Source organism: Schistocerca americana, unplaced genomic scaffold (genome assembly GCF_021461395.2).
Source record: "Schistocerca americana isolate TAMUIC-IGC-003095 unplaced genomic scaffold, iqSchAmer2.1 HiC_scaffold_141, whole genome shotgun sequence".
NCBI lineage: Eukaryota > Metazoa > Arthropoda > Insecta > Orthoptera > Acrididae > Schistocerca > Schistocerca americana.
The window spans coordinates 90,001-97,500 of record NW_025725491.1 but is presented as its reverse complement, the minus strand read 5'-3'; the positions used below and the strand labels follow the sequence as shown (position 1 = coordinate 97,500).

The 7,500-nt window shown below is 51.7% G+C and overlaps 1 non-coding gene across 1 annotated transcript in view; it reads right to left on the bottom strand.

The window, feature by feature from the left end:
• The window catches only part of LOC124567900, a 1,910-nt gene extending 491 nt beyond the window's left edge, over window positions 1–1,419 (bottom strand). Inside the window, exon 1 of the ribosomal RNA XR_006971037.1 lies at window positions 1–1,419. This exon is cut by the window's left edge and continues 491 nt beyond it. This is a non-coding gene — a ribosomal RNA (small subunit ribosomal RNA).
• Between the last annotated feature and the right edge of the window lie 6,081 nt (window positions 1,420–7,500).

The following is a 7,500-nucleotide window of genomic DNA, read 5'->3' as shown; positions in this document are numbered from 1 at the left end:
ATCGGAATTAACCAGACAAATCGCTCCACCAACTAAGAACGGCCATGCACCACCACCCACCGAATCAAGAAAGAGCTATCAATCTGTCAATCCTTCCGGTGTCCGGGCCTGGTGAGGTTTCCCGTGTTGAGTCAAATTAAGCCGCAGGCTCCACTCCTGGTGGTGCCCTTCCGTCAATTCCTTTAAGTTTCAGCTTTGCAACCATACTTCCCCCGGAACCCAAAAGCTTTGGTTTCCCGGAGGCTGCCCGCCGAGTCATCGGAGGAACTGCGGCGGATCGCTGGCTGGCATCGTTTATGGTTAGAACTAGGGCGGTATCTGATCGCCTTCGAACCTCTAACTTTCGTTCTTGATTAATGAAAACATACTTGGCAAATGCTTTCGCTTCTGTTCGTCTTGCGACGATCCAAGAATTTCACCTCTAACGTCGCAATACGAATGCCCCCGCCTGTCCCTATTAATCATTACCTCGGGTTCCGAAAACCAACAAAATAGAACCGAGGTCCTATTCCATTATTCCATGCACACAGTATTCAGGCGGGCTTGCCTGCTTTAAGCACTCTAATTTGTTCAAAGTAAACGTGCCGGCCCACCGAGACACTCACTCAAGAGCACCCTGGTAGGATTGCAACGGGGTCCGCCTCGGGACGCACGAGCACGCACGAGGCGCGTCGCACGCCTTCAGCTCGCCCCACCGGCAGGACGTCCCACGATACATGCCAGTTAAACACCGACGGGCGGTGAACCAACAGCGTGGGACACAAATCCAACTACGAGCTTTTTAACCGCAACAACTTTAATATACGCTATTGGAGCTGGAATTACCGCGGCTGCTGGCACCAGACTTGCCCTCCAATAGATACTCGTTAAAGGATTTAAAGTGTACTCATTCCGATTACGGGGCCTCGGATGAGTCCCGTATCGTTATTTTTCGTCACTACCTCCCCGTGCCGGGAGTGGGTAATTTGCGCGCCTGCTGCCTTCCTTGGATGTGGTAGCCGTTTCTCAGGCTCCCTCTCCGGAATCGAACCCTGATTCCCCGTTACCCGTTACAACCATGGTAGGCGCAGAACCTACCATCGACAGTTGATAAGGCAGACATTTGAAAGATGCGTCGCCGGTACGAGGACCGTGCGATCAGCCCAAAGTTATTCAGAGTCACCAAGGCAAACGGACCGGACGAGCCGACCGATTGGTTTTGATCTAATAAAAGCGTCCCTTCCATCTCTGGTCGGGACTCTGTTTGCATGTATTAGCTCTAGAATTACCACAGTTATCCAAGTAACGTGGGTACGATCTAAGGAACCATAACTGATTTAATGAGCCATTCGCGGTTTCACCTTAATGCGGCTTGTACTGAGACATGCATGGCTTAATCTTTGAGACAAGCATATGACTACTGGCAGGATCAACCAGGGAGCTGCGTCAACTAGAGCTGAGCAGCCGGCCGCCCGGGAGTGTGTCCCGGGGGCCCGCGCGAACACGCAAGCGTCCGCTCAATTATTCTGCAAACAGGAGGAGGCTGAGCTCCCCTGCACGATACACCTCGAAACCCTCTCAGGTCCCGGCGGCGCGCAGCGCCGTCCTAAGTACTTGGTCGGGTTCGAGAGAGGCGCAATCGCCCGGAGTTTGGCGAGTAGACGCTTTAGGTGCGACCACCCGTGCTCCCAACTGAGCTTGCCGCTGCCGACAGAGGCCCGGGAGCGTGCTGTCGTGGCATTGCCGGCGGGAGACAACACGCGCCACCTACGGTGGCCGGCAGCTCCAACGCCAGCGCCACAGAAGGACAAAAGCCCCACTTGGGTGCCGAAGCGAACTCTCCCAGCACAGCGCACGCGCCAACACGTCCGCACAGCTGCGATACAAACCACCTGCGAGAACCGCAGAGGCGACCGAGCAGCAGACGGCGTCGCGGCGCCGAGCGCCGGGCGGCGGCGCATCCTCAGCGCACACAGTCCTCAATCGGACCAGCACACTGCAGATGTCCACCGCGCTTCGCACCGGGCCCGCGAGGACCTACTTTGGCCGCACGGCGCCGCGTGCAGGGTGCGCCGGCGCGCAGCTGCGCCGCCTGCCGCCTCCGTCGGCCGGCGCGCCTGCCACTGGCCGCCCCCACCAGCCGGCTGTAGCGCGTGCGCCCACGCACCGCGCGGCCAGCACGCCGGGAGGGCCCCCCTCACCGGCCGGGGACGGTCCCACCCAGCCACCGCCGCGTATCGCTTCACACCCACATGCCATTCACGTTCGTGGGCATGGTGGGTATCGCTGAAACAACCGGTTGGTAGCTCAACCGATCGTCGCCATCACTGATTCACCTCTAGCGAGAACAACCGCACCACAACGGTTTACCAGTTGTTCATTTGCGTAACGTCACCAGCAAACGTAGACGTCCATCGCCATTTGCAAATTCAACGATTGTTGCATGCCTGTGTCAGGTGTCACGACACACTATGTCTGCCCACATACACGCAACAACATGTGCACGCTTCGCGAACACGTGGAAGGTGGCCCCCGTACGTATGCGATGTCCATTGCGCGAACGACTGTCAACCGGCCTCTGTCGCATGTCGCAGATGTGGAACGCAGTGCACCATGCTGTCACGGTGTGTGAGAAGAGACGACTACGTCTGACAACACGCGCCACTACATCAACAGACGGCTCATGCTGATCGCCATCCAGGGCATACCACACTGCAATCCGGCTCTTATAGGGAGACGACACATAGCTGAGTGCACAACAGTTGGACCGCATGGTTCGCCGTTGTTGGCGCAGTCGTTGTACGGTCACATGTACCACGATGTATCATTCAGTACATGAGGACCAATGTGCAGTACAGTGTGTGATTTGGACGTACAACATCAGCGGACAGTTGACACAGGCCGTACCACAGCGTAGGCTAAGTGCTTCGCCATGCGAATGCCAATGAACAACTGCGAAGGGCATTGAGCATGTACGTCCTGCTGCCATCCACATTACAGTGTATCGCTGCAAGGTGTTTAACATGAAGCGATACACTGGGGACCAGGCAGTGCGAGTAGCAAACTATATTGCGGGGGTTGCAGTTAGGCAACACTACACTAATTTAACGCGTCGTATGACAATTACAGAGCGGGTTAAGGCCCAACGTGTGTTGGGTTAAGGCCCAACGTGTGTTGGGTTAAGGCCCAACGTGTGTTGGGTTAAGGCCCAACGTGTGTTGGGTTAAGGCCCAACGTGTGTTGGGTTAAGGCCCAACGTGTGTTGGGTTAAGGCCCAACGTGTGTTGGGTTAAGGCCCAACGTGTGTTGGGTTAAGGCCCAACGTGTGTTGGGTTAAGGCCCAACGTGTGTTGGGTTAAGGCCCAACGTGTGTTGGGTTAAGGCCCAACGTGTGTTGGGTTAAGGCCCAACGTGGGTTGGGTTAAGGCGCAACGTGGGTTGGGTTAAGGCCCAACGTGGGTTGGGTTAAGGCGCAACGTGGGTTGGGTTAAGGCGCAACGTGGGTTGGGTTAAGGCGCAACGTGGGTTAGGTTAAGGCGCAACGTGGGTTAGGTTAAGGCGCAACGTAGGTTAGGTTAAGGCGCAATATAGGTTAGGTTAAGGCGCAATATAGGTTAGGTTAAGGCGCAATATAGGTTAGGTTAAGGCGCAATATAGGTTAGGTTAAGGCGCAATATAGGTTAGGTTAAGGCGCAATATAGGTTAGGTTAAGGCGCAACGTAGGTTAGGTTAAGGCGCAACATAGGTTAGGTTAAGGCGCAACATAGGTTAGGTTAAGGCGCAACATGGGTTAGGTTAAGGCGCAATATAGGTTAGGTTAAGGCACAATATGGGTTAGGTTAAGGCACAATATGGGTTAGGTTAAGGCACAATATGGGTTAGGTTAAGGCACAATATGGGTTAGGTTAAGGCACAATATGGGTTAGGTTAAGGCACAATATGGGTTAGGTTAAGGCACAATATGGGTTAGGTTAAGGCACAATATGGGTTAGGTTAAGGCACAATATGGGTTAGGTTAAGGCACAATATGGGTTAGGTTAAGGCACAATATGGGTTAGGTTAAGGCACAATATGGGTTAGGTTAAGGCACAATATGGGTTAGGTTAAGGCACAATATGGGTTAGGTTAAGGCACAATATGGGTTAGGTTAAGGCACAATATGGGTTAGGTTAAGGCACAATATGGGTTAGGTTAAGGCACAATATGGGTTAGGTTAAGGCACAATATGGGTTAGGTTAAGGCACAATATGGGTTAGGTTAAGGCACAATATGGGTTAGGTTAAGGCACAATATGGGTTAGGTTAAGGCATATGGGTTAGGTTAAGGCACAATATGGGTTAGGTTAAGGCACAATATGGGTTAGGTTAAGGCACAATATGGGTTAGGTTAAGGCACAATATGGGTTAGGTTAAGGCACAATATGGTTAGGTTAAGGCACAATGTGGGTTAGGTTAAGGCACAACGTGGGTTAGGTTAAGGCACAACGTGGGTTAGGTTAAGGCACAACGTGGGTTAGGTTAAGGCACAACGTGGGTTAGGTTAAGGCACAACGTGGGTTAGGTTAAGGCACAACGTGGGTTAGGTTAAGGCACAACGTGGGTTAGGTTAAGGCACAACGTGGGTTAGGTTAAGGCACAACGTGGGTTAGGTTAAGGCACAATACGGTTAGGTTAAGGCACAATACGGGTTAGGTTAAGGCACAATACGGGTTAGGTTAAGGCACAATACGGGTTAGGTTAAGGCACAATACGGGTTAGGATAAGGCACAATACGGGTTAGGTTAAGGCACAATACGGGTTAGGTTAAGGCACAATACGGGTTAGGTTAAGGCACAATACGGGTTAGGTTAAGGCACAATACGGGTTAGGTTAAGGCACAATACGGGTTAGGTTAAGGCACAATACGGGTTAGGTTAAGGCACAATAACGGGTTAGGTTAAGGCACAATACGGGTTAGGTTAAGGTACAATACGGGTTAGGTTAAGGCACAATACGGGTTAGGTTAGGCACAATACGGGTTAGGTTAAGGCACAATACGGGTTAGGTTAAGGCACAATATGGGTTAGGTTAAGGCACAATATGGGTTAGGTTAAGGCACAATATGGGTTAGGTTAAGGCACAATATGGGTTAGGTTAAGGCACAATATGGGTTAGGTTAAGGCACAATATGGGTTAGGTTAAGGCACAATATGGGTTAGGTTAAGGCACAATATGGGTTAGGTTAAGGCACAATATGGTTAGGTTAAGGCACAATATGGGTTAGTTAAGGCACAATATGGGTTAGGTTAAGGCACAATATGGGTTAGGTTAAGGCACAATATGGGTTAGGTTAAGGCACAATATGGGTTAGGTTAAGGCACAACGTGGGTTAGGTTAAGCACAACGTGGGTTAGGTTAAGGCACAACGTGGTTAGGTTAAGGCACAACGTGGGTTAGGTTAAGGCACAACGTGGGTTAGGTTAAGGCACAACGTGGGTTAGGTTAAGGCACAACGTGGGTTAGGTTAAGGCACAATACGGGTTAGGTTAAGGCACAATACGGGTTAGGTTAAGGCACAATACGGGTTAGGTTAAGCACAATACGGGTTAGGTTAAGGCACAATACGGGTTAGGGTTAAGGCACAATACGGGTTAGGTTAAGGCACAATACGGGTTAGGTTAAGGCACAATACGGTTAGGTTAAGGCACAACGTGGGTTAGGTAAGGCACAACGTGGGTTAGGTTAAGGCACAACGTGGGTTAGGTTAAGGCACAACGTGGGTTAGGTTAAGGCACAACGTGGGTTAGGTTAAGGCACAACGTGGGTTAGGTTAAGGCACAACGTGGGTTAGGTTAAGGCACAATACGGGTTAGGTTAAGGCAACAATACGGGTTAGGTTAAGGCACAATACGGGTTAGGTTAAGGCACAATACGGTTAGGTTAAGGCACAATACGGGTTAGGTTAAGGGACAATACGGGTTAGGTTAAGGCACAATACGGGTTTAGGTTAAGGCACAATACGGGTTAGGTTAAGGCACAATACGGGTTAGGTTAAGGTAACATTGTTGTAAGGAAAGGTGTTTTGGGGGGGGGGGGGCCGGTTTGTTGATTGTGATTATCGTAAGTAAATGACCTGCGGCATCATCTGATTTGCCACGTCAGGGTGCACCTTTGGCTCATAACAGGCGGCGCTCTGATTCCATGCTTGTGGCAGACCTGTGTCTTTCATTCCTGCCATTGTTTGTGTGCTGTGACAGGAGGCAGTATTGTGATGTTGGGTGTACCCCTGTGTAGGACATGTGTGGGTGTTGGTGGCTTAGCTGAGCAATGGTGGTTGTCGGAAGGGTGGGATATTCTGTTTTGTGAGTGGACCTCCCGGTCTGGTTATGATAGTGTGGATAGTCTAATGTGGCGGAGAGGATGCACTGGGTGTTGTTCCATGCTGGTGCTTACATATTGTCTCTGTGCCTGTTACAGGCAGAGAGTAGTGCGTGATAAGAGTGTCTGGCTGACGTGTGGTTGTGATTGTGAGCAGAGTCTTTCAGCATGTATAACGGACAGTTGTATACATTATCTGTATTTTGATGGCTCTATCTATTACTAATCAGGCGGCCGTGTATACGTTTCATCGGTTCCAGTCGAAACTGTTGTATCTCTGTACATTAGTGACACGGCGAGGCCGCCATGTAGTTACTCGTCTCGGCAGCTTCCACCGGTGTATGGCAAATGATTATAAGGAATCAGTCTAGTCGTCAATACCGATAGTGTGACGTCACATGTCTGGGGTGGGGGACGCTGCGCCCTTCCGGTGGGTCATGGCCTAGAAAGACTCTTCCCACGCAGGGGGGCTTGGACTGTCATTGACTCTTCCGAGTAATATACTTGCCGTACGTTTTTGCGACTGCGAGTGCAACGCTCACCGGTACCGACATGGATGGAGCGCCTCCTAGCTGACCGCTGAGCATCTGCATTCGTACAGAGAGCAACGCGATCGCGTCTGTAGCTCGTAAGTGGTACAGCTCGCAGCTCATGTATAGGGACAGCGGGAATGTCGCATATTGGACATAACTCTTCATGAAACGCACGTTATAGGGGTGGATTGCACATTGCGCGTGCGAGCAAAGTCCGCCGTTCATCCGCTGGAGTTGCGGGTTGGGCGGTTGGGGTGGGGCACGAACGGGTGCAGGTGGAGTGATTGCCGGTCCACGACTTCGTGCGGCAGAGGCGCTGGCGTTGGGGTGCTGTTGTCGACAGAGGATGCAGGCTTTGTGGGTGGGGTCGAAAGAAGGGCACTGTGGGCCCATGGCTGTCTTAGTCGGCTTGGCGTCTCATAGATGACGGTATCGTCGTTGCAGGAGGTCATGTTGCGGGAGACCTACAGATGGCGGTATGTTTTGCGGTGCGCTCGGCATGGCGGACGTAGTGTTGTCAGATTCGCATAGATGGAGGTATTGCATGTGGTTTCGCCGTATTTTCATAGATGGCGATACTGTTTTGCCGGCATGGTTGGCGTAGTTCCGTCGGATCCCTGTAGATGGAGGTG